The sequence below is a fragment of the Anolis sagrei genome, chromosome Y, assembly GCF_037176765.1.
Source record: "Anolis sagrei isolate rAnoSag1 chromosome Y, rAnoSag1.mat, whole genome shotgun sequence".
NCBI lineage: Eukaryota > Metazoa > Chordata > Lepidosauria > Squamata > Dactyloidae > Anolis > Anolis sagrei.
Genome location: NC_090035.1, coordinates 36,805,463 through 36,832,197, shown reverse-complemented (window position 1 = coordinate 36,832,197; position 26,735 = coordinate 36,805,463). Strand labels below are relative to the sequence as shown.

Genomic DNA, 26,735 nt, shown 5'->3' with positions numbered 1-26,735 from the left:
CTGTTTTGAAAGTCAGTCAGTAAGCCGGTGAGTTACTGGGAAGACTGAGTCTCTGGGTGGAGATTCAGGGAATTAATTGGTGATCAAAGGGGTTACAGAAAAGGACCCGGTAGTGATAAAACTACAGAGGGTTATTGATTCTGAGTTAAGAATCAAGGTTTGGCTGGGAACCAATTCTGTTAATAAGCCTTTTAGCTTATTTGTTTTATTAGGACAGTTGTCCAGAAGAGCTACATCTGCTTATAGAAACATCTTGAAGTCTGTGCCTGAGATTACTCATGAAACCTTATTAATGTAACCAATCAAGATTTGTGCCTCTTGTGAAGAAACAGTTAAACATGTTATACTCCTGTTAAAATAAACTTGTTACTGTTTTCCTCAAGCCTTGCCTGATACAGTTTCTCTTAAGACAAACTGCCTGCATAAGAAGTAAAGTCAAGCCAGGGACAGTAAACGCTATGCTATCAAATGAATAAAGCCTTCTGTAATTAATAGTCCCTTTATAAAATAGCTCCTAAGCTTATATTGATTGTTGCCCAGCTTTCCTCACACATTAGGTGGCAGTAAGCTTTTAACCACACTCTTTCACAGGAGGGGTTCTAATCCATTTATTTGTGTAGTATGCCAAATTTTTTAGTTGCACTGCAATGCACCAGTTAGTGCTCTTCCAATCCATGAAAATAAGATTGCAGCAATTCTTTATGATTCTGTCAATTATGTCGTATTGAATGTCATATTGTTATGTGTCACTGTGTAGCCCTTAAACTCTGGTCCATCTGAATTGTTTTGTCCCATGCCCCAAGTGGCTGTTGTATATCAAAGAATCTTAATCTAGCAGGAATCAGGGATTTAGTTGCACACGTGCCATTCCAAACTGGGGCAGTATCTTTCCTTCTTGTCTAACTAACGCAAATCCAGTAGTGTCCTGGCCCAATCTTGCCAGCGTCTTTGAAGGCATGTTGCAATGTAATGCAGAGTTGTTTGCACATGTCTAATTCTGTTTAGTTGTATATGTCTGTGTCCTGTATATCTGACAGGAATACAGTGATGTCACATCTGGGGTATTGTCCCAATTGGACATGGGGCATGGTCATAGTGAGATGTCTTTGTCTGTAAGTGAGGTTTAGGCTGACCTAAGTGGTGTACAAAGGTGTACAAAGAGGCAAGGGGGTGAAGACCTCCCTTTTTTTCAAAATGAAATGACTGGGATCATTTGCATGATCAGTTGTCTGGTGTATGGTGTCCAGAAAGCAGGCTGTTTGCAAGGAACATACCCAACAGTCCTTTGCTTGCAATCCTTTTGCAATGCAATTTATCAACTGGTGGACTATGTCCTTCTCCCATCCTGCTGTAATGGGTTGTGGCATCAGGCTGTGAATGACATCATCTTCATCTCTTATCAAAACACAGTTTTAAACACTTGACTGAAATAGCACAAATGAATGAAAGCTTATCCAGCTAACAATCAAAACTAAATGGTAACAATAACCACTTTAACAATTCAGCAACAGAAATCATTCAATTGGAGAAAGGATGTATTCCTCAGTAAAATTTTGATCAAGTCCAGTCCGCATTGTCAGGCCCAAATATGGCCATATGCATCAAATCCAGTCCTTGTTGCCAGGCCAAAAGTGGCCTGTGTCCACTTTTCATGTCCTTTCAGTCTCTGGCATAAAAAACCCAATCTACTGTAAGTCAAACTGGGCATATATTCCCCTTCTTGATTGAAGAAATGAGTCTATTAAATTTCAAGTAAAATGAAGACAGTCTCTATGTACAAGTCTCTGTATCCAGCAAAGTCTCTAGTCTCTAAAGTCAGTCTCTGTGTTAAGAAAGTCTGTGTCCTGGAAAGTCTGTAAAATAAAGTCTCCATATCTCACAAGTCTTTAGCTCGTCCTACCCAGAGGGTGGTGGTTTGGGTAGGCTTGACTCCTGTGTTTTGGACTCCCATTAGGCTTCTCAGCTGGCTGTGGTGCCTTTTGGATATCCAATTTAGGAACAGGGTCCCATCCAATTTTAGGAACAGGTTCCCATACAGGAGCTCAGGAGCTGAAAGAGACAAGCAGAAACATAGTGAGAGAAAAGGGGGAAGGGAATACTGATTACCCATCTGTTAAAGTCCTCTGGGCCAGTTTTGTTGTCAGTTCTGTTGACATCTTTCACTTCTACATCCATTGGCGGGCCTCCACGATCTCTCACTCCAAAGTTCTCTTGGCCGATCTCCATCCTTTTTAAACAATTCTCCACGGTTTTTCTCCATGATTCATCTCACGTGTAACAACTGATCGAGTGCCTTAAGATTGATTTAGAAATACGTTGTGAGGTAAAAGCCATATTTCAACAACATGGCTACCAGGCGGCAGAGAAAGCTGGCTGAGGAAAGAGAAGGAGACCAAGAAGAAAGTTCGGGCTCTGAGGCAGAGACAGAGCCAGTGCCTATGTCAGAAATGGCTTTTAAGTACAAGTTAGAGATGAAACGATTGGAAATAGAGGCAAAAGAAAGACAAAGAGAGAGAGAACTGGAAATGGAGGCAAAAGAAAGACAAAGAGATAGAGAACAGGAGTTAGAATTGAAGAGAATGGAGTTTGAGCTGCAGAAGCAAAGATTGGCACGTGTAACAACTGATTGTGTGCCTTAAGATTGCCAATGTCACCTAAATGGGACCACCAAAAATGTGTAAGGACGCTGTTAATCCCACTAAATGTGAGGAAGTATTAATTCTCCTAATGCCACCATTAACTGTAAGGAAGTTCCGAGACTGCTAGATTAAACTGCCACCATTATATATAGAGACGCTGGTATTAAAGTCTCTGTTTATCCCTATTTGCGTTGTGAGGTAACTTTGGTAGAGTGGAATGCACCAAACGTAAAATCAATGGAGGAGGCAGGTTTAAAATAACAAAGAGAACAAGTTTATTGTTAACAAAGCGTAATTGTTGCAATATTGAGATGTTGAACTTGGCACATGCTTGATGGTTACAATATGGCTTGGTTGAGATACATTCAGGCTTCTGATGTTACAATCTTATAAACTCCTTCTTCAGTGAAGTGCTTTATTATTTCAGTGTTCCCTGTTGTGAATATTCACACTGTTTGTCCTATACCGGATCAAACCACTGATCCCCAGTCTTTCACTACTGGCGATCCTAAAACCCCCTCCGTTAGATTCTTTTTAACACAAGCAATCTAACGAGGTTTCACCTTCAGCTCCCTTGCTGAAGAAATATTCACAAATACTAAGAACTAACTGAATTTACACTGCTTCACAACACAGAGCCCTAACTGACTCTGCTCCTCTTCTCAGGGTCTCTTCCTCCTGACTAAACTACTTTTCCAGAGTCCTATCTGACTCTGCTCCTCCTCTCAGGGTCTCATCCTCCTGACTAAACTACTTTTCCAGAGTCCTATCTGACTCTGCTCCTCCTCTCAGGGTCTCATCCTCCTGACTGAAAATTAACTGTCGCTTTCAAACCTTTTTCTCCTTAAGCTCCGCCCACCTCCTCTTCTGCCTTGTCACCATGGCAACCTATCTCTCACAGCTAGGCCATGGCAACCCATGTAAAACATAAATACAGTTTAAACACAGTATAATAAACACTTTATAATAAACATTTCTCTACATCACGGTTCTTCTCCATGATTTATCTCACAGTTCATCCATCTGCTGCAAGTAATCCTTTAGCAATATATACTGGCACTCTTGGTTAGCTCATTCCATCTGCGACCTATTTTCCAAATTAAAAAAAAACAGTGAAAAGTCTCTTGAGCCCTTCGCTGGCATTGTCTCTCAAATCTGGCAAAAATCTCTTGGACCCTTTGCTAGGCATTGTCTCTTAAATCTGGCAAAATCCAGGGCAAGCTGCCCTATCCACCTGTTCTAATGTCCCATTCCAGAATTATCTCTTTTAGTAACTTTGTAGAGGAATTGGGCCAAAATAGCAAAATCTATATTCCAAAGGAATTCTTAGAGTTACTTTGTTCTATGTTTGAAGCAAACTATGATATACAGCCACCTTGGGCTAAGAACTATAACCCAATTCTGCTGTAAAAATCAGTTGCAGCTTTTCTTTTGAATTAAATACCAAACAAAAACAATGTGAAGAATTCTGTCCATCAACCAGTGTCTCAATCTATCTATAGGCAAGCTGCAACTTGATTTTTTTAAAAGGCAGTTTTTTCCTGCTCAATTTAAGACATGTTTTTCTCTGTTGTCACCTTGTCGTGGTTTCCACTTATTTCTAACATAAAAGCACTGCAGTCATCCCACAGCATTCTGAAGAACCCATGTGCCGGCAGGACTGAAGACCGACAGGTCGCAGGTTCGAATCCGGGGAGAGGCGGATGAGCTCCCTCTATCAGCTCCAGCTCCTCATGCGGGGACATGAGAGAAGCCTCCCACAAGGATGATAAAAACATCAAATCATCCAGCCGTCCCCTGGGCAATGTCCTTGCAGACAGCCAATTCTCTCACACCAGGAGTCACTCCTGACACAACAAAAAAAATCTGAAGAAAAAGCCATCCTGTTATTCTGTGCTTCCAACAATGACAACAGGGGAAAGGGAGGGGGGGGTGGATCCTCCCTCAAAAAGAAAATGCCTGTACAAATTCCACAACTCCTAGCAAGCTGTTGCTTTGGAACAAAATCAGACTCTACAACCCAAAAACTTTCTGGCACAAAACAATTTTAGACATGAATCCTGTGCCTCTTCTTTTTCAAAAGAAAACTTTAAATTCACAACTTCTGAGGATGCCTGCTATAGTTACAGGTGAAACATCAGGAGACAATGCTTCGGGAACATGGCCATTCAGCCTGAAAAACTTACAACAGCCCAAACTTTAAACTTTTTTGTCCACACACAGATGTAACTTTTCTCCTCTTGACACAAGCCTTAAAACGTCCCAACCTGCAAGGAGTTAATGTCTAATAATGGTCCATAGAAGAAGGGAGGGCAAAAATGAAGCATTTCCCCCTTTGAATCAGGAAGCTACGAGAAGCTCTTGTAAGCATTCATAAATTTGAACACTAAAAATTCCAACTCTGTATTAGATACTTTTAAAATGTACCATTCATAACCATTTTTTCTTTCTTCTGCCAGAGAATGGCAAGGGATCACCATGTTCTTATTTCCTCTGGCAACTTTTGCGTTTTCAGAACAGCTCTTTAAAATAACTTTTAAAACTCTGGCACTTTTAAAGAGAATGGCAAGGGATCACCATGTTCTTATCTCCTCTGGCAACTTTTGCGTTTTCAGAACAGCTCTTTAAAATAACTTTTAAAACTCTGGCATGATTTTATCCTCTCGTGACAAGCAGTTGCTTTAAACATAAGAATTATTTCATATTCTTGAGTAAAAATAAAGTTAAAACCTTTGTTTTTAAAAAACACACTCTTAAAACACAGTCAATCCATTTTGTCTATTTTTTTTTCCTTTCAGAGAACAATAAACACCATTTGATCTCAGGCTGGCTCACGGTGTAAGTTTTTATCTCTATAACATACTGCACTTTTATTCTGGGCATTCTCAAGACTACATTTATACAGCCCAAGCGGGAAAATTCTCATGTTATCATAAGATACATATTCATAATGCAACTCATTTTTCATAGACACAGAACTAATCAGGATTTTAACCATTTCAGAAAATGTCATATAGAATAGACAAATATTCATTCTCCAAACTCTCTCACAATCAATCCCTCAATGGCAGGTTAGTGGTTAATAGGTAAGGACTCATTTACACATTCACACACACAGAGAAACCTTGTTCACACACACAAACCTCCCAAGGTCAGCTTCTCCTCTTTGCACACATAATTTGAAAACAGCACACAGAACAGAACATAAACATCAGAAATTAAAAACAATTATTGAAAGCATTAAAGATTGTCCATTTTGTCATTATGCACATATTCTTACGTTTTAAAAACACAGCTGCAGCACAAAGGCTGCTGCACAAAGGGTGTGCTGCCAAAGATCAAAAAGACACATTTCAAACATAAATTCATTTCCCATTGAATTGGGCCTTCCTTCTTTTTCTTTCCTTGAATCCTTCAAACACAATTAACATTTTATATATACCTTTCAATTCAACATGTCTGAGTTGAACTTAAGACTCCCAAACTTTCCAGGCATTTCTTCAATTGAATATACAGAATTTCAAACTTAGTCCCATAACATTTAGGTGCACATACACACAAAGTCAAAATAACCAAATGATCTGCCAACTTTTCCAGGCATTTCACCAATTCTAACATATATTTTTTGTATCAGAGTTCAGGACACAAAGCTCTCCTTCGGCACATCATTTCAATCCACATTCCTATCTTCTTCCGAGCACTGGAACACCGAGTCCTCATTTGAAAAAACAAGAATCCAACTCTTTTTTTTTTACACAAAACGGTTCTCACTTTCATTTTAAACAAAAATGCTAAATCTTTTCACCCAACACTCTTGGTTCTTCTTTTAAACTAAATCAGATACTCACATTTTTTTTTCACACAACAGAGCTTCAAACATACATAAACAAATCTCAATCCAGTGTTGCAACACATGGACACACACAATTTTGCGGAATCTTTGCTGCCACTCACTCAAAATCATGTATACATATCACACATACCTCCAACACCACAAAGTCTCACAGGACCTAGTTTCCAGGGAATTTCACACAATTGACAATTCCCAGGGAGTCTCACACAATCAAGAACTCTTTTTTTCTAAATGTGTTCTCTAGCTAGCTTTTTCTCAAATCTTTTTCTCAAATCAGAAAGTGATTTTTCAGAGGCATCTGTCCACTCTCCCACACAGCTCTAGTCCAAAGAAATTTTTGCTGCAGAACTATATTCCCACTAACTATCTGAACATGTAAATCAACAAATAATTTCATCCATACTTACGCATCCTTACGACCCGGCTGTTCTGGAGATTTTTGCATTGATTCAACCGACTAGGGATGTCAAGGTAGGGCAAAAAGCCTGGCAGCTATTGATTTATGATGGGCCCGGCTTTTGTGCAGGCGGTTTCCCCCTCTCCTGCCACCCAGAGAAGGGCTCAAGTCGTAAGTCCCAAAAATCTCTCTCTTGTGCCTCCAAAATTGCCCTCAGAAATGATCTCAGTGGAACCTCCAGAAAATGTAGAGGCAAAGAAACCAAAATATTTCCCAAAAAAGGCAGAAGCCCCCTTTCTAATAGGGAGGGCAAGGATGGACACCACAAAGTTGAACCTTTTAAACTGCAAAAACACCCAATTATTTTGTGGCCATAGCAATAACGACAAATAAGCATACAGGAATGCAATCAAAGGGTTTGTTGCAACCTCCAATGGGCTGCAGAGCTTTTATCACTTTGGTAGTAAATGAAATATACATTTTCGTTGGTTCCTAAAGACAAATCATTTTACTGGTCTAAGATAGCTATACAGTTGTTCATTAGTTGTTTATGATTTTGATTGACATAGTACACATGGGATCCTAACAATGACACAATTATGGCACAACTATAGCCTATTGTTCTCTGACCATGACTGTATCTTATCTATTAGTGTGTTGCAAATATGGCTCCAGAGCAACTTGGAATCTTGGGGGTTCCAACTAGACACCAGCTAGCTGGATTTGTCCGGATGTACTGTTATCCTTGAATACTAACTTCTTCTCTGGAGCACTGATTTTTCAAACAATCAGCATTTTCTGTAAACATAGGCCTACTGCAGAAATAGGTCAATATGCCAGTAAATTAGGATGCATGGGCATTGGGAACGTATCTGAAAATTCCCTTTTTTAAAACTACGTCCCGTCTATTCCCCTTTTTCTTTTGCAGAGCTGAAATCTTTTCAGCGAAGCAAATCAAGCAGGTTTTACAAAAGCAGAGCAAAGAAGCAGTTAATCTTATTGTTAAACAATGACATTCTGTTCTGGCCAATCATCTCTGTCCACTTGGGATGTTTTTTCAACCTAAGGATGTATATTTTGTTGTGATCCTAATTGGGTTGACCTCCAAGAGTTGTATCTGTTCAGTCTTTTTAGGTGCCACTGCAAAGGGCAGCATAACCCTATTAACACATGTTGTTAATAGGGTTATGTGTTGAAGCAACACAAAAATATCAACAGCATTATGACAATTGCAATTCCAGACATGACTAAAGCTTTTAACCATTGCAAGCCAGGCAGCCGTGAGATGAGCTACCCCCCTCAATTTGAGTCTTCAGTGTATGAGGAACTGATTGTGTTGACTATTTGGTGTATCTTGGAAACATCCTCATTTTGCAACAAATGCATAGACCTCCTTCTCTGTACAGGTGGTCTACTGCCAATTTGTGCTGCATCTGGGTGTCTTATTTGGAGGGGTTCTAATCTATTTATTTATGTAGTTTGCCAATTTTTTTAGTTGTGCTGAAATTTATTTATTTATTTATTTATTTCAGTCATTTATACCCCGCCTTTCTCACCCCCTAGGGGGGACTCAAGGCGGCTTACATCCGGCACAATTTGATGCCCACAATTACAATAAAATGCAATAGCAAAACACGATAGATTAAAAACAGACAATTAATACAATACAATATAACACAATACAATATCAACTAAAACCCGCTCTAAAACCTGCGTTCATCATGTTCTAAAATCCATCAATCCGTTTAGCATTGCCATAGTCTTTTCCAGCTCTAGTCATCATTACCATGTTACCCTGCCAGACTACCCAAATGCCTGGTCCCATATCCATGTCTTCAGCTTTCTCCTGAAGGAGAGGAGGGATGTTGACAACCTAATTTCCCCGGGGAGTGAATTCCACAGGTGAGGGGCCACCACTGAGAAGGCCCTGTCTCTCGTCCCCACCAGCCTCACTTGTGATAAAGGTGGGGCCGAGAGCAGGGCCTCCCGAGAAGATCTTAAACTCCGTGGTGGGACATAGAAGGAGATACGTTCGGACAAGTACACTGGGCCGGAGCCGTAGAGGGTTTTAAAGGTCAAAACCAGTACTTTGAATTGTGCTTGGAACTGGATCGGCAGCCAGTGGAGCTGACGTAACAGAGGAGTGGTGTGTTCCCTGTATGACGCTCGGGTGATTAATCTGGCTGCCGCCCATTAGACTAATTGAAGTTTCCAAACAGACTTCAAAGGTAACCCCACGTAAAGTGCGTTGCAGTAATCTATTTGGGATGTAGCAAGGGCGTGGACCACCGTGGCCAGATCAGACTTCCCAAGGAACGGGCGCAGCTGGCGCACGAGTTTTAATTGTGCCGAAGCTCTCCCGGCCACCGCTGAAACCTGGGGTTCCAGGCTCAGCGATGAGTCCAGGATCACTCCCAAGCTGCGAACCTGCGTCTTCAGGGGGAGTGTAACCCCATCTAACACAGGCTGTAACCCTATTCCCTGTTCGGCCTTACAACTGACCAGTAGGACCTCTGTCTTGTCTGGATTCAATTTCAATTTGTTAGTTCTCATCCAGTCCGACACAGCGGCCAAGCACCGGTTCAAGGTCTGGACAGCCTCCTTGGTGACAGGTGGAAAGGAGTGACAGATTTGGAATTCATCTGCATAGAGATAACATCGCATTCTGAAACTCCGGATGATCTCCCCCAGCGGCTTCATGTAGATGTTGGGGACAACATTGGGGACAGAATTGAACCCTGTGGGACTCCACACAACAATGGTTGTGGGGTTGAACAGGTGTCACCCAGTAACACCTTCTGGGACCGACCCTCGAGGAAGGATTGGAGCCACTCCAGAGCAGTAACCCCAAATCCCATGTCTACAAGGCGCCCCAGAAGGATACCGTGGTCGATGGTATCGAAGGCCGCTGAGAGGTCCAGCAGAACTAACAGGGACACACTCCCCCTGTCCAGCTCCCTGCGAAGATCATCTACCAAGGCGACCAAGGCTGTCTCAGTTCCATGTCCCGGCCTAAAACCAGACTGTGCCGGATCTAGATAATCAGTGTCTACCAGGAATTCCTAGATAATCAGTGTCTACCAGGAATTCCTTTGCCCAAATACGGGAGATTGGAAACTGGCCGAAAGTTGTCTAATTGAGTGGGGTCCAGTGATGGTTTTTTCAACAGCGGTTTTATAATAGCTTGTTTTAAGCTCGCTGGAATCTTTCCCTCCTGTAAGGAGGCATTAACCACCACCTTTACCCACTCTGCCAAACCCCCTCTGGCTTCCTTTATCAGCCAGGATGGGCACAAGGGTCTAGGATGCATGTGGTAGGTCTCACCCCTTCAAGAATCCTGTCCACATTCTCAAGCTGAACTAATTGAAATGAATCCAATAAAACCGGACAAGCAGGTGCACATGTTACATCCTCAGAGACTGCAGATAACATGACATCGAATCCGGACTGAACCAGCGCAACTTTATCCGCAAAGAATCGAGCAAATGCTTCACAGAGAGCCACCGAGTCGTCAGGGATCACACTCATCGGTGGATTTAACAATCCTCTGACGACTCGGAATAGCTCAGCCCGACGATTCTTTGCAGATGCAATATTGGTGGCAAAGAATGATTTCTGTGCCGCCGCTATTGCCACTTCATAGAGCCTTAAGAAGTCTCCAGACGTGTTTGGGCTGATTTGGAAGGGTTCCAGCGCCATACGCGCTCTAGCTTCCTCTTATTTCGCTTCATCGCTGCCAGCTCCTCAGTAAACCAATGAGATGGTTTAGCTCGGTTACTCGAGAGGGGGCGCTCCGGTGCGATTGTATCAATTGCCCTAGTCATCTCACTCTCCCAGTGCGAGACCAGAGCATCGACAGAGTCGCTTGCCAAGGAAGTGGGAAATTCCCCAAGAGCTGTCAGGAAGCCATTTGGATCCATAAGTCTCCTGGGGCGGCCATTCTAATGGGTCCACCACCCCTGTGGAGGTTAAGAGGCACGGTAAGTCTAAACCTGATCAGGTGGTGATCGGTCCATAACAATGGAGCGATGGTCAGCTCCTCCACCCTACCACCTTCTTTCCATCCCTGGTAGAAAACCAAATCCAATGTGTGTCCGGCACTATGGGTGGGACCAGATACTAATTGGGACAGCCCCATGGTTGCCATGGCGGCCATGAAGTCCTGAGCCGCACCTGATAAGGAGGTCTTGGCATGCACATTGAAATCTCCCAGCATCAAGAGGCGCTGAGAATTCAACGCCATGTCCGAGATCACTCCTGCTAGCTCAGGTAGGGAGACTATAGTGCAGCGGGGTGGTCGGTACACTAACAGAATCCCTATCCTGTCCCGGTCCCCTATCCTGATGCTGACAGACTCAAAGGAAGATGATTGAAGGATGGGGCACCTGATCAGGGGGATAACGTCCTTATAGACCACCGCAACTCCTCCTCCCCGCCCTCCGGATCTTGGTTGGTGCTGCACAGAGTAGCCTGTTGGACAGAGTTGGGAGAGATTTACCCCACCCCCCTCATCCAGCCAGGTTTCTGTTATACAAGCCAGGTCAGCTTGTTCTTCAAGGATTAGATCCCGGATGGTAGATGTTTTCCCATTTACTGACCTGGCGTTAAGCAGCACTACCTTCAACCCAGAGGGACCACCATCCTGGCACCTCAGCTGTATCTTGTCAGGAGAATGATTTGGAACTGCCAATGTTTTCTTGTCAATTTTGGGTCGAATTGGTTGTTGAATCACATCATGATTGATCTTTGGGATTGCCAATGTTCTATTGTAAGTTTTGGGTCGAATTTGATGTTGTTTCTGATTATTAATATATTTGGAAGCTGCCAATCTATTGTCATATTTTTTTGGCCGAATTAGATGTTTTGTTCTCCCTTTCCCGTATCTCCCCCTACCTGTCACCACCTCTATAGTGTGTCCCCTGCCCGCAGAACCCCTCCCCCCGAGGAAGTTCCCCCCTCCCTTCTCAGTTTTTGTTCCTGTTGTTACTTCTTGGTAAGGGTCATTTACAAGCTTAATTATATCCGGAACCCAGCATTCCCTCCCCTCTATATTTCCTGCCTCTTCTAATATTCCAGAAAACAGTAATATGCAATTATACCAATGGTTAGAAATGGAGGCAATAAATATAAATAGTAAGGCAGTTGGATACATAAAGTGCAGTAGTTATCAATATCCTCGAATTACAATTTAAAGTGCTAATGCAGGGTCTCAGACAACAGTCTAGGGTACTGATCTAGTAATACCTTAATCCCTGAATAACAACACAGACATAGATAAATAATTTGGAACCAGTTAATAGCAGGGCTCTGGCAGGATATGGTAGGTCTAAAGTGCTCTAAGCTAAAGTGACTAATGGTAGGTCTAAAGTGCTCTAGGCTAAAGTGACATAGTGGTGGAACCAGTTCGAAAAAGTTCTTTGCCTTCTTGGGCTAGGCCACTGCTCAATCAAGGGTAGTCAGTTCGGATTCAGGAGACCGGCTTCTGAGGATCCGTGGAGAACGAGCCGGCATCCCCTTGGCCAGACTCCCGAATCTTCCCGACCAGCCAATGGGTAGTGGCACTGATCACGAAACAGATGATATACTCGTGCAAGAGGTAGTGTCTATTAATTAACATCACAGTTTGCCAAGAGCTTCAGAGCTGGAGATCAGATGTTATTTACACAGCTCGGCTTGGCCAGAGGGGGCAGTATAAGATGGTAATTAGCACTAATACCAAATGATTGAACGGTGAACGCTGGATGGTAATGGCGGACAAATCTTCTGACCGGTATCAACACCAACCGTCCGCCATTGTGGTGTTAGTCTTGATGTTAAATTGTTGTTGTTGGTGGCAAGGATAAAAGCCGCCAGCCTCAGGACATGATAATACTCCCCCCACACAGTTGTTCAATAGCCGGAGGCTGAGTAGGGCTGAACAGCTGAACAGCGGGTTAACAGCAACAGCAGTGATGTCAATTTCTTGCTGGCTTGTTCCTCTTTCCTACACCCTCACCTCCGGGCTGGCAGATGAGGAGGGAAGGTCCTCCACTTGTTCAATTCCAAAGCAACTCCAAGATCGCTCCTGGAACTCAGCTCCTTCCCTCTACCTCCAGTGAAGGCACCCAGAAGGAGGCCGCTGGACACAGCACTGCCCGTTCGGGCCCCAGGTGAAGTTGGATAATGGTGGGGTAGAGATGGGGGGGGGATCAGACCAACTGGGTGGGATAGAGATGGGGGGAGCAATCCAACTGTGTTATTATGGAGAGCTGCGGCTGATGCAAAGAACGGCGAGGCAACGCCGGGCCCCTGATGGAGGAGCCCACTCCAATGCCAAACGCCGACGCCGAGGCCCAGATGGAGAGGCCTCGCCAAGCGCCAGAGCCAGGCCCAGCCGGCGCCACAGGGAGCCAACCGGGTACTGATCCCCCGCAGCTAGGCAAGGGATCCAAGCTGCTACAAGTCCCAAGCAGCAAGGCGGCGACGCAAGCGGCAGCGGCGTGATGTCAGGCCGTGCTCCAGGCCTCCAGCAAGGCGCCGATTCAAGCCGCAGTGGCGTGATGTCAGGCAGCACTCCTCCAAGAGAGTGGACGCGGAGGAGCACAAAGGAGTAGAGTCTCGTAATCCGAGTTCTGGCAGCCCCAGACAAGAGCAGGCGCCGAGAAGATGGCAATTAATAGCTCCCAGAGAAGCAGGCAGTCCTTGTCTCCTCGCCGATAGCGGCAACAGCAAGTTAGAAGTTTGGTAAGTCCTGAGTAGGCGATAGAAACAGCCGGGAAGGGGGCGTACTCAAGGCTGCTAATGGCGGTAGCCCTCCGCTCTACCTTCTTCCTCTCCCAACCTTCTTCTACCCCTTTTCCAATGGTGTTCCCTCCAGTCAACCCCCAAAGGCCACCTTCATGACCCTGGGATGATGCCGGTAACGGAGCAGTTGAGGGGAGATCGGGATGGGGTGGATAAGCGCTGATTTGCCTCGGATTATAGTTCTCTTTCTTACCCTTGGAGAGAGTTGCTGTTATCGCGCCGCCATCATACTGGAAATATCCGGCGAAGAGCACAAGTTAGTGCTCTTCCAATCCATGGAGACAAGATTGCACCAATTCTTTATGATTCTGTCAATTATGTCGTATTGAATGTCATATTGTTATGTGTCACTGTGTGCCCCTTAAACTCTGGTCCATCTGAATTGTTTTGTCCCATGCCCCAAGTGGCTGTTGTATATAAAATAATCTTAATTTAGCAGGAATCAGAGATTTAGTTGTACATGTGCCATTCCAGACTGGGGCAGTATCTTTCCTTCTTGTCCAACTAACGCAAATCCAATAGTATCCTGGCCCAATCTTGCCATTCTCTTTATATGCGTGTTGCAATGTAATACAGGGTCATTTGCACATGTCTAATTTTGTTTAGTTGTATATGTCTGTGTTCTGTATATCTGACAGGAATACAGTGATTACCCGTTGGGTTGCTCTCTTTATTCAGGGAAGGCACACTGGAAATGCCACATTTTCAGGCTCCTCCTAAAGACTGCCAATGTGGGGGCTTGCCTGATATCCTTGGGAAGTGAGTTCCAGAGTCGGGGGGCCACCATGGAGAAGGCCCTCTCCCTCATCCCCACCAATTGCGCCTATGAGGAAGGTTGTAGTAAAAGCAGGGCCTCTCCAGATGATAGAAGAGATCGCGTGGGTTCGTACACAGAAATGCGATCACGCAGGTAGGTGGGTCCCAAACTGTTCAGAGTTTTGTAGGTAAGAACCTGCACCTTGAATTGGGACTGGAAAATGAATTGCAGTCAAAGGAGCTCCTTAAACAGGGGGGTTGATCGCTCCCTGTAAGCTACCCCAGTAAGTAGCCTGGCTGACCTATGTTGGACCAATTGAAATTTCCAAGCCATCTTCAAGGACAGCCCCATGTAGAATGCATTGCAGTAATCCAATCTGGAGGTGACTAAGGCATGGACCACCCTGGCCAGATCCTATTTCACGAGGTATAGTCGCAGCTGGAGCACGAGTCTTAATTGTGCGAAGGCCCTCCCAGCCACTGCTGATGCCTGAGCTTCAAGCATTAGTGATGAATCTAGGACACCCAAGCTGTGAACCTGAGCCTTCAGTGGGAGTGCAACCCCACCAAGCACAGGTTGCCACCCTATACCCCGATCTGGCTTATGTTCGACCAGGAGGACCTCTGTCTTGTCAGGATTGATCCTCAACTTATCCTCATCCAGACAGCCACAGTGGCCAGGCACTCGTCCAGTACCCATGGGGCTTCCTTAGAATTAGGTGGAAAAGAGTAGTAGAGTTGGGCATCATCTGCATAGAGGTGGCATCCAACTGCAAAACTTCGGATAACCTCACCCAGCAATTTCATGCAGATGTTGAAAAGCATGGGGGGCAGAATGGGACCTTGCGGGACCCTACAGGTAAAAGGCCAGGGGTCCGAGCAGGTGTCCTCCAGCTTCAGCATCTTGGAGCGGCCCTCCATGAAGGACTGGAGCCACGACAGAGCCATGCCCCCAAGACCCATCCCGGAGAGCCATCACAGAAGGATACACATGGTCGATGGTATCAAAAGCTGCTGAGATGTCCAAGAAAACCAGCAGGGTCACACTCCCCCTGTCCAGCTCCCTGCGGAGGTCATCCACCAAGGCGACCAAAGCTGTCTCGGTCCTGTGACCAAGCCTAAAGCCAGACTGGTCCAGGTAATCGATGACATCCAGGAATCCCTGGAGTTGAGAGCTGCACCTTGCCCAGCACTTTGCCCAAAAAAGGGAGGTTGGAGATTGGCCTGTAATTGCTCAAGACCGTGGAGTCAAGGGGGGCCTTTTTCAGGAGTGGTCTCACCACAGCCTGTTTCAAACCAGATGGAAATATCTCCTGCTCCAATGAAACATTAATGATCATCACAAACCAATCAATCAACCCACCCCTGGCTGATTTAATTAGCCAAGAAGGGCAAGGGTCCAGAGCTGATGTGGTCGCCCTCACAGCCCCAACGGCCCCCTCCACGTCATCAGGATGAACAAGTCGGAAGGAATCCCACAAAACCGGCCAAGCAGATGCCTCGGTCACCTTCTCTTGCACTGTATTTAAACTGGAGTCTAGGTCGAGGCATATCCAAGCGACTTTATTCGCAAAATCATAGAATAATAGAATCATAGAATCAAAGAGTTGGAAGAGACCTCATGGGCCATCCAGTCCAACCCCATTCTGCCAAGAAGCAGGAATATTGCATTCAAATCACCCCTGACAGATGGCCATCCAGTTTCTGTTTAAAAGCTTCCAAAGAAGGGGCCTCCACCACACTCCGGGGCAGAGAGTTCCACTGCTGAATGGCTCTCACAGTCAGGAAATTCTTCCTCGTGTTCAGATGGAATCTCCTTTCTTGTAGTTTGAAGCCATTGTTCCACGTCCTAGTCTCCAAGGAAGCAGAAAACAAGCTTGCTCCCTCCTCCCTGTGGCTTCCTCTCACATATTTATACATGGCTATCATATCTCCTCTCAGCTAGGCCTGTCGGTTTTAGTTCGTTAATTCGTTATTTCGTAATTTAATCGTTATTTTTACCATATCCGACGCGATATCAAAACATATTTTCAAACCCGGAAGGGTTTAAAAATATCGAAACAGCAGCCCCATTTTTTTTACGAGCTTCAGCTCGTCTCGTTAATGGGATGGAGGCTGCTGTGCTGCTGGTGCCTGGGAGCCAATCCGGCGCTCCCAAGCACCCCAGCAGTAAATGGGGCGGGCGGGGCGAAGGGGCGGCGCGAGCAGCATCCGGAGCCGATTGGATGGCGCGCGCGCTCCTGCGCCCTCCTCCTCCTCCTCCTCCCCCTCCCGGCACTTCCTGCAACACAGCTGGGAGGAGGAGGAGGAGGAGGAGCGCGCAGGAGCGCGCGCGCCATCCGATCGGCTCCGGCTGCTGCGCCCTCCTCCTCCTCCTCCTCCCAGCTGTGTTGCAGGAAGTGCCGGGAGGGGGAGGAGAAGGAGGAGAGCGCAGCAGCCGGAGCCGATCGGATGGCGCGCGCGCTCCTGCGCCCTCCTCCTCCTCCTCCCCCCCCTCCCGGCACTTCCTGCAACACAGCTGGGAGGAGGAGGAGGAGGAGGAGCGCGCAGGAGCGCGCGCGCCATCCGATCGGCTCTGGCTGCTGCGCCCTCCTCCTCCTCCTCCCAGCTGTGTTGCAGGAAGTGCCGGGAGGGGGAGGAGGAGGAGGAGGGCGCAGCAGCCGGAGCCGATCGGATGGCGCGCGTGCTCCTGCGCCCTCCTCCTCCTCCTCCACCCCCTCCCGGCACTTCCTGCAACACAGCTGGGAGGAGGAGGAGGAGGAGGAGCGCGCAGGAGCGCGCGCGCCATCCGATCGGCTCCGGCTGCTGCGCCCTCCTCCTCCTCCTCCTCCCAGCTGTGTTGCAGGAAGTGCCGGGAGGGGGAGGAGGAGGAGGAGGGCGCAGCAGCCGGAGCCGATCGGATGGCGCGCGCGCTCCTGCGCCCTCCTCCTCCTCCCCCCCCCTCCCGGCACTTCCTGCAACACAGCTGGGAGGAGGAGGAGGAGGAGGGCGCAGCAGCCGGAGCCGATCGGATGGCGCGCGCGCTCCTGCGCGCTCCTCCTCCTCCTGCCAGCTGTGTTGCAGGAAGTGCCGGGAGGGGGGGAGGAGGAGGAGGAGGGCGCAGGAGCGCGCGCGCCATCCGATCGGCTCCGGCTGCTGCGCCCTCCTCCTCCTCCTCCCCCTCCCGGCACTTCCTGCAACACAGCTGGGAGGAGGAGGAGGAGGAGGAGCGAGCAGGAGCGCGCAGCAGCCGGAGCCGATCGGATGGCGCGCGCGCTCCTGCGCGCTCCTCCTCCTCCTCCTCCTCCCAGCTGTGTTGCAGGAAGTGCCGGGAGGGGGGGAGGAGGAGGAGGAGGGCGCAGGAGCGCGCGCGCCATCCGATCGGCTCCAGCTGCTGCGCCCTCCTCCTCCTCCCCCCCCCTCCCGGCACTTCTTAGGTGATGTACGAGCACTCTTTGGCAGAGGAGGCTGAAGACCTTGGGCGGAATTCAAGAGAGAGAAAAAGTATGTCTGAGACTAGATTAAGCAGTTACATACAAAACAAAAGCGTGTAGGTCTCTGGACTACATTTCCCACCGCGCCCTGCGGCCTCTCTGCATGGCTATTGGTTGCCGTCCTGCTATCATGTGACTCGCGGGACTCTGGCAAAGCACGTGTGAAGGCGGCCTGCAGGAGCTTCCGGGGCAGGATGCTGCAAAGGATAGCGGTGAGGGGCCAAAACACGTGGAAATGGGGTTGGAAAAATGGGGAGGAGGGGGATTAGCACCCTGCAGAGTCTGGAGGAGCATCTACACTGTAAAGTTGATGCAATTTGATACTGCTTTAACTCCTGTTTCAATGGTATGGAGCTGTGGTTATTAGGCCTGTTTGATCAAGAAAAAATTTGTTTCTAAAATATTTTGTAAATATTTACGAAATTTCGTAAATAACAAAACATTTTTTTGGAAAGTTTTGTAAATATTTTAAATATCGAAACAAAAAAACACCCCAATTACAAATCGATTTTAGAAACAAATTTTTTCTTGATCAAACAGGCCTACTCTCAGCCTTCTCTTCTTCAGGCTAAACATGCCCAGCTCCTTAAGCTGCTCCTCATAGGGCTTGTTCTCCAGACCCTTGATCATTTTAGTCACCCTCGTCTGGACACATTCCAGCTTGTCAATATCTCTCAAGCCAGGCATCCCCCATTCTGTATCTTTGTGTTTCGTTTTTCCTGCCAAAGTGGAGTATCTTGCATTTGTCATTGTTGAACTTCATTTTGTTAGTTTTGGCCCATCTCTCTAATCTGTCAAGATTGTTTTGAATCCTGCTCTTGTCCTCTGAGGTATTGCCTATTCCTCCCAATTTGGCGTCGTCTGCAAACTTGATGATCCTGCCTTCATCTAACCCTTCATCTAAGTCATTAATAAACATGTTGAACAGGACCGGGCCCAGGACGGAACCCTGCGGCACTCTGCCCGTCACTTCTTTCCAGGATGAAGAGGAAGCATTGGTGAGCACTGGGTTCATCCATTTAACCAATGGTGCGTGAACTTGCAGAACCGAGCTGTTGTGTCGTTAAAGGCCTTCTCCACCCCAGGGGGATGAAGGAGCTCCCCAATGACCCAAAACAGCTCTGAAGATCTATTGGATGCGGACGCTATAGGAGCAGTCAAGAAGGTTTCCTTGGCTGCCAGTATAGCTGTGGTGTAGGTCCTAAGTGAGGATCTAGCCCACATTTGGTTGGAGACACCTCGAGATTTCCTCCAGATGCACTCTAGACCCCTTCTCGTGCGCTTCATCTCAGCCAACTACTCAGTGACATACACACATATATAAGCACATCACACCCATATATACACACATCTCTATATACAGATACTTACTTACTTAGGCGATCCCTCGTTGGCCAAGTAGGATAGTCTTCCAGAATCAGTATTCTTCTGGATCCATAGGTGATTGTGGAACATTATTCTTGACCTGCATCTTCTTCCACAGTGAGGGCATTGGTTTCCAGGTGGAAGGCGGTCTCAGTTGGGTTTGGCTTGACGCGCCTTCCTCTTGGCACGTTTCTCTTTTACCCTCCAATCGTGCCGCTTCAAATTCTGCTGCACTGCTGGTCATAGCTGACCTCCAGTTGGAGCGCTTACAGGCCAGGGCTTTCCAGTTTTCAGTGTCTATGCCAGAGTTTTTAGGTTGGCTTTGAGCTCATCTTTAAATCTCTTCTCCTGTCCACCAACATTCCATTTTCTGTTCTTGAGTTCGGAGTAGAGCAACTGCTTTGGGAGATGTTGATCAGGCATCCGGACAACATGGTCGGTCTAGCGGAGTTGATGGTGGAGGACCATCGCTTCAATGCTGGTGGTCTTTGCTTCTTCCAGTAGGCTGATGTTTGTCCGTTTGTCTTCCCAAGAGATTTACAGGATTTTCCGCAGGCAGCGCTGATTGAATCGTTACAGGAGTTGCATGTTACGTCTGTAGACAGTCCATGTTTCACAGCCATATAGTAGGGTGGGGAGGACAATAGCTTTATAAACAAGCACCTTGGTATCCCTACGGATGTCCCGGTCCTCAAACACTCTCTGCTTCATTTGGAAAAATGCTGCTCTTGCAGAACTCAGGAGGTGTTGTATTTTGGTGTCAATGTTAACTTTGGTGGAGAGGTCGCTGCCAAGGTAGCAGAAATGGTCAACATTTTCTAATGTTACACCATTAAGTTGTATCTCTGGCATAGGAGAGGGGTTGACTGGTGACTGCTGGAACAGCACTTTGGTTTTCTCGATGTTCAATGACAGGCCGAGCTTCTTGTATGCTTCTGCGAAGGTGTTTAGAGCGGCTTATAGATCTTCTTCTAAATGTGCACAGATGACATTGTCATCAGCATACTTGAGTTCTATAACAGATGTTGTTGTAACCTTGGTTTTGGCTTTCAATCTGATGAGGTTAAAAAGCTTGTGATCTGTCTGATAGGTGATTTCCACTCTAGTGGGAAGCTTCCCATCAACAAGATGGTATCATAGCAATGAAGACGGAGAATAAAGTTGGGGCAATAACACATCCCTGTTTGACACCTGATTCCACCTTAAAAATGTCACTTTGGGAGCCACTACTGTCCAAGACTGTTGCCATCATGTCATCATTGAGGAACTGCAAGATGTTCACAAATTTGTTAGGGCACCCAATTCTTTGGAGGATGGTCCAGAGAGCTCTGTGATGCACTGTGCGAATGCCTTTGCAAGGCTAATGAATGCCATGTACAGAGGTTGATTTTGTTCCCTGCATTTTTCTTGTCGTGCAGTGAAGATCATGTCCACTGTTCCTCTGAAGGGGTGGAAGCTGTTCTGAGATTCTGGGAGGGTGTCTTCTGAGAGAGGTAGAAGGCAGTTTGCAAGGATTCTTGCAAGGATTTTCCTAGCTGAGATTAGAAGGGAGATACCTCGATAGTTTCCACAGTCTGTTCTTCCCCCTTTTTTGAAGAGGGTGATGATGGTGGCATCCTTGAAATCTGCTGGGATTTTCTTGGTCACCCACACTTTTTCTATGAGCTGGTGGAGTTGTTGCATCAGCTCAGGTCCACCCTCTTTAAAGATTTGAGCAGGGATCCCATCAGGTCTGCTGGCTTTGTTTTGTTGGCTGATGGCATTGCTGACTTCTTCCAAACTAGGCAGTGCTGCAAGCTCATCTCTGGTTTGTTGTTGCGGGATTTGTGAGAGAACCTCTTCGGCCACATTGGAGCTGTAGTTCGGGAGGTTTTGATAGTGTTCTTTCCAACATAGTGCAATTGATTTTTGGTCCTTCAGAAGTTTGGTTCCATCTGATGAGCGTAGAAGCTGTGTGCCATGGTTTCTTGGTCCACAGATGGCCTTTCTGGCTTTGAAAAATCCCTGACCATCATGGGTATCTGCCTGGTGCTGGATTTCTTCAGCTTTCTTTGTCCACCAGTTGTTCTTGAGTTCTCTTATCCTTGTTTGGACCTCAGCTTTTGCACTGGTAAAGATCTTTTTCTTAGCAGCACAGTTGATATCTCTCTGACATGTTTGGAAGGCTTTCCCTTTCTTGTCAATTAGCTGTTGGATCTCGTCATTTTCGCCAAACCAATCTTGATGTTTCTTGGTTTGATATCCAGTAGTTTCTTCGCAGGCTGTGATTATGGAGGTCTTCAGTTTGTTCCAATGTTCCTCAAGATTTTTGGGGTGTTCTGTGGGTAGATGGTCATTGAGTGCTGTTTGGAGAAGGGCTTGACTGGAGGGCTCCTGAAGGGCTTGGGTGTTCATTTTGCACCTTGTCTTTCTTCCTTGGAGTCTGTGCTTGGGGGCGATCTTGATAGCCATCGTGGATCGAATTAGCCTGTGGTCTGTCCAGCAGTCATCAGCACCTGTCATGGCTCTTGTGAGGAGCACTTCACAGCGGTCTCTGGCACGTGTGATTTCGTAGTCTAAGATGTTCCAATGCTTTGACCCGGGGTGCTTCCATGGAGTCTTGAGCTGTTTTTCTGGCGGAAGAGTGTGTTGGTGATGACAAGGTTGTGTTCCGCACATTTGGTGAGAAGCAGGATGCCATTCAAGTTGCTGTTTCCAACCCCAGTTTTCCTATGGTCCCTGGCCACAGGTTGAAGTCTCGCCTGAATCATCCTCCCACCAGGAGGATGATTTTGTCCCCCTTAGGGATCTCCAATAGGACGGTGTCCAGCTGATAGTACATTTTTCCTTGATGTTTTATCAGCATCTAGTGTTGGTGCATAGGCACTTATGATGGTTGGTTTTTGGTAAAATCAATTTGGAGGGTTGAGAGTCATTTGCTGATGCCTGTGGTTGCTTCGGGCAGATGTTTCACCAGATCATTTTTGATAGTAAAGCCAACTCCGTGCATTCTTTGGGCAGTCCTTTCCAGAAAAAGTGTAGCCTCCCCTGCTCTTCTAGTCTCCTGAAGTGCTGCTATTTTGATGTTAAAGCATCCAAGCTCCCTTGCGATGATGGCAGTTCTGCGTTCGGAGCGTTCACTGTCAGTGTTGTCAATCAGTGTTCATACGTTCCATGTACTGAAGTTCATTTTTCTTTTTTGGCCACAGGGTGGTGACCCCACTGGGCGCAGCAGTCCAGTCAGGGATAAGAGAGGCAGACTATGTTTAGGGCACCTTTTGTAGTCCTTCCCCCATGTGGGGTGAGCAGAGTGGGTCCTAAAACGGGCTGCACAGTCAAGGATACAGCTGCTGAACTACTCAACTGCCTCAGATCTTGAGGTAGAATGACTGAGTCCATATCCACCACCCATGTGCCAGTCTGTGACTAGGGGCTTCCAGATTTGACAGTCCTGCCCCCGTCACCACTTGCTGATCGCCATGGAGCTTTTGTTGGTTTGTTTTTATTTTCTTTGGAAAATGCCTGTGTGTGAGTTTTTTTAATGTGTGGAGGTCAGTGCACAACTGATCAACACACAGTCTTCAGAGTGAGGTTCCACTAGTGGAGTAGTTTAACACAATGACCGTGGCTTCTTAATCTGTTGCAGTCTTCTTCTGCCTTCACAGCTGTTGTAACATGTACCATGTTATCCTCCATCTGCTCTGCCTTTGAGGTCTTTGGGTCTTCAGACTATACTTGATCTGGAACCTCCCCCGTGGCCACTCCTGGGAGTGCACGACTCCAGTCGTTGTGACCGCAGGTTTATTGGAACACCAAGCCCCCTTACCACGGCAAGGTGACAGTCCATCGAGGAACACACAACACAACACAACACACACACACACACACACACAAACGTGTTTGTATATATGCATACACATGGAGATATACACACATTTGCACACATTTATATTTCCAAATTCTTACACATTTATATAAACATTTCAGTCTACATATAGATACACACAAATATATAAACATACACACACACATATATACATACACATAATGAGTTATCTTAAGAGATGGTTCCCCGAATCTAAACACAAAATGAATTGGTGTGTCATAGGCACCTGATTATACATAGAGTCTCAAGGTGGTTTTAATTTAAAATATTGATTTAAAATCTTGAATTCATTGATTGATGTTTCATATGCACCTGATTATGTGCATGGCCTGAAGGAAGTTTTATGCAACCCATTTTACATCATCCTGTAAATGAAGCCATGTTTGTGGGCATTTGATGCTCAGGAAGGCATTGGATGCTCAGAAAATGTCGGGGTTTGGAGCATTTAGGGGCTCAGAATGGTTTATTTTATTCATATCTCCCCATTTACAGCATTTTGCTGAATGGTGCCAGCTGTCCCCCAAAAACGTGGCCAAGAGTGCATGGAAACTGGCCTTCTACACCCTATCCTGATCCTACAGTGCTTACCTGCTCTTCTTTGCTGGGTACCACTTCTTCCACAACCCCATCGGTCTTGGTTGGTATGGACATGGAAGGGGTCTTGTTTTGTATTTACTTGCAGGGTTACTACACAGGTCTGAGTGCTCCCCCAAGAGTCCTTTCTATAGCCTCTCAAGAGCCCAGTTTCATTGAACGTACAAAGCACGAATGCGCACCCCATACCCACAAAACCGGTACTCATTTTCCTTGCATCTGTGGTAGTGCCCCCTCTTCCATTAACATTACAAACCCTGTATCCATTGTATTGGTCTCCCCGTTTCATTATGAACTCCTTGTCCATGGTATAAGTACTCCCGTTTCATTATGAACCATGTATCCATGATACCAGTCCCCCCATTTCATTAGGAACCCTGTATCCACGGTGTCCCCCTTTTCATTAACATTACAAACCCCGTATCCATTGTATTGGTTTCCCTGTTTCATTATGAACCCCGTATCCATGGTATCGGTGAACCCCGTATCAATGGTATCAGTCTTCCAGTTTCATTATGAACGCCGTATTCATGATTCCCCCCCCCCCCCCATTTCATTATGAACCTCATATCCATGGTCTCGATCTCATTTCATTATGATTCCCGAATCCATAGCATCGGTTTCCCCGTTTCATTAGGAACCCCGTATCCATGGTATCGGTCTTCCCATTTCATTATGAACCCTGTATCCATGGTATCAGTCCCCCTGTTTCATTAGGAACCCCATATCCATGGGTTTGGTCCCCCTATTTCATTATGAACCCCGTATCCATAGTATCGTTTTCTTTATTTCATTATAAAAACTTTTCTTATTGGTCCCCCGTTGCATTACAAACCCCATATCCTTGGTATCAGTCACCTATTTCATTTACATTGTGAGCCCCATATCTGTGGTATTGATACACCCCCATTTCATTTACATTAAAAAAGACCCGTATCTTTGGTGTCAGTGCCCCCCCCCCTCAATTTCATTTATCAACATCTGACAAAATCTGTCACAAAATTGGAAATTTATCCCCCATGGATTCAGGGATTGTACTTGTATTAGCATTCTCTCCTGATGCTGTAAATACTACCCCCCCCCCCTCAAAGTATTTGAACTTGACCCTCCTTGATCTCGTTCTGCCTGATTCTCCAGATTGGGTGTCGGGCATGGAGGTGCCGACGAACATCATCATCGCCTAACTGTTGCAGTGCAGCTTGTATGTCCACTTGCTCTACATGGACGTCTGGCGCAAGTTGTGATGCTCGTCCACTATGTCGTCACCCTCCTGCTGCTGGCCTTCTCCTATATTTTTAGGTAATGCTTTCCTTCCATTCACACTTGTAATTGACGGTCATAAACATTCCTCTTGCCATCCCAGAAAGCCAATCAGCCTCAAAATGAGATGGGGCTTTGATGAAATATCAGTGGGTTAAATGAGTTGCAGAAGGATAGTCCAGATTCATTAAGGTGGTGTTTATTTCCCAGTCATTTGTTTTGTTAAACTTGGGGCTCTGATCCTGGGTTCCGGATTGTTCCAGGTACCACAATGTGGGGATCCTGGTCCTTTTCTTCCACGACATCAGTGACATTTAGTTGGAGTATACTAATCTGAATGTCTACTTCAAGTACTGTGGAAGAATCTACCACCAGCTGAACGATGTGATCTCCAATGCCGCCTACTTCTCCTTTTGTATCGGCTGGTTAGTCGGCCTTCGTAAGATAAAGAGGCCAATAAGTAATAAGTACTAAATAAATTATAATTACAATTTAGTGATATGGCCCCAAAAACCGACCAATTTTGATTGCATGCAGTACTCAAAGTCAGCCAAAAGAAGGTAGTAGAGACAGAAGGAATTGTTTTCCTCTAGATATGTATTTATGCTGCACTATATAGTCAGAAAAGGGCAGTATAGAAATGGAAAGACTATCTATTAGCCTCTAATTATTAAAGTATGTCATGGGAGCTCTGTGTGCCAAGTTTGGTCTTGATCAGTCATAGGATGAGGGTTGCAGCAGTCATGGGAAGTGAGTGAAGGTACTTCAAGTCCCATCATCCTGGTCCATCCTCCTCGAAACTGCAGCAGGATATAGAGTGGGTCATGGGATCTCTGTGTGACAAGTTTGGTCTTTATCGGTAATTGGTTCGCTATTGTCCCAGGAAGTGAGTGAAGGTACTGCAAGTTGTATCATCCATGGTCAGTCCTTCAAACTGTACCAGGATGTAGAATTGATCATGGGTGCTCTGTGTGCCAACTTTGGTCTTTATTGGTCATTGGTGTGGGTCAAAATGGTCACAGGAAGTGAGTGAAGGTACTGCAAATCCCATCATCCATGGTCCATCCCCCTTAGAACTGCATCAGGATGTAGAGTGGGCCAAGTTTGGGTCTGGTCTGTGATTTGTAGGGGCTACAATGTTCTGTGGAAGTGAATCTGGTGAAGGTACTGCAAATCCCATCATTAGTGGCACATCCGCCCTAAAGTCCTCCAACAATGACAGAACAAGACCAAACCTGGCACACCCCCACCCGCAAGACCCACTCAACATCCTGGTGCAGTCTGAGTGAGGATGGACCATGGACATGGATGGCAGTGGTATTGGTCTTAGGAAGGGAGTGCAGGTATTGCAAGTCCCATCGTCCATGGTGCATCCTCCTCCAAACCACACCAGGAGGTAGGGTGCGTCATGGAGACTCAGTGTGCCAAGTTTGGTCTTTTGCAGTAATTGGATGAAGGTTGTAGTGGTCTCAGGAATTGAGCAAAGGTACTGCAAGTCCCATAATCTATGGTCCATCCCCAGCCAAACCACACCAGGATGTAAAGTGGGTCATGAGAGGTCTATGTGTGAATTTTGATCAGTCATTGGATGAGGTTCACAGCGGTCTCAGAAAGTGAGTGATAGGACTGCAAGTCCCATCATCCATGCTCCATCCTCCTCCAAACTGCAGTAGGATGCAAAGTGGGTCATAGAATCATAGAATCATAGAATCAAAGAGTTGGAAGAGACCTCATGGGCCATCCAGTCCAA

General features: G+C 46.3%; 1 protein-coding gene across 1 annotated transcript in view; it reads right to left on the bottom strand.

Moving 5' to 3' along the window:
• LOC137095328 (regulator of nonsense transcripts 1-like) overlaps positions 1-26,735 on the bottom strand; it is a 479,058-nt gene that overhangs the window by 1,072 nt on the left and 451,251 nt on the right. The window contains exon 25 of the mRNA XM_067461830.1: positions 1-2,049. This exon is cut by the window's left edge and continues 1,072 nt beyond it. The gene's annotated coding sequence lies outside the window, so the exon portion shown is untranslated. The remainder of the gene's footprint in view (positions 2,050-26,735) is intronic.